We start from the raw sequence: 543 nt of genomic DNA on the forward strand, positions 1-543 counted from the left end.
ATTGAACATGTATCATGTAATGAAATTGTACACGACCCCATAAGCTGCATAGCTTTTATTATCATCGTGCTAAAATAAGGGCTTTCTGTTTGTCTGTACAATAAACAATAAACTACACCTAGACGTACGTGTTTGCTTGGTTGCTTGACTCGTTGGTTTGCTTTGGCCTGGCTTCGAATAGTCTCTTCTAGCCGAGAAGTTCAGGATATGATTCATTTCATGTATCATTTCGTTCATCGATGCATTCATCACGGGAACATTTGGACCCACAAATGACCAGTTCCCGACATCAGTGGCTTCATAGCGCAGTTGCTCACCGGCATCGCGAGGTCACGGGTTCAAACTCCGTTGTGAAGACCTGAATTTTTTAGGCTTTTCTACGCAATTGCTAAAATTGCGTTCACAACTACTAGGATCATAGCTTCACTTGATTGTTCAATATATTTTAACTGGGAATCCGTATTCAGACATTTTTTCAGGACGTAACACATCGATAATTCCGATACTCGATCAAAATCGATAAAGAACGATAATAATAAATCG

At 39.8% G+C, this 543-nt stretch overlaps 1 protein-coding gene across 1 annotated transcript in view; it reads left to right on the top strand.

The window, feature by feature from the left end:
• LOC138043893 (dehydrogenase/reductase SDR family member 7-like) overlaps positions 1-116 on the top strand; it is a 19,849-nt gene extending 19,733 nt beyond the window's left edge. The window contains exon 7 of the mRNA XM_068890407.1: positions 1-116. This exon is cut by the window's left edge and continues 2,117 nt beyond it. The gene's annotated coding sequence lies outside the window, so the exon portion shown is untranslated.
• The last annotated feature ends 427 nt before the right edge of the window (positions 117-543 follow it).

The sequence above is a fragment of the Montipora capricornis genome, chromosome 3 (genome assembly GCF_036669925.1).
Source record: "Montipora capricornis isolate CH-2021 chromosome 3, ASM3666992v2, whole genome shotgun sequence".
NCBI classification, from domain to species: Eukaryota; Metazoa; Cnidaria; class Anthozoa; order Scleractinia; family Acroporidae; genus Montipora; species Montipora capricornis.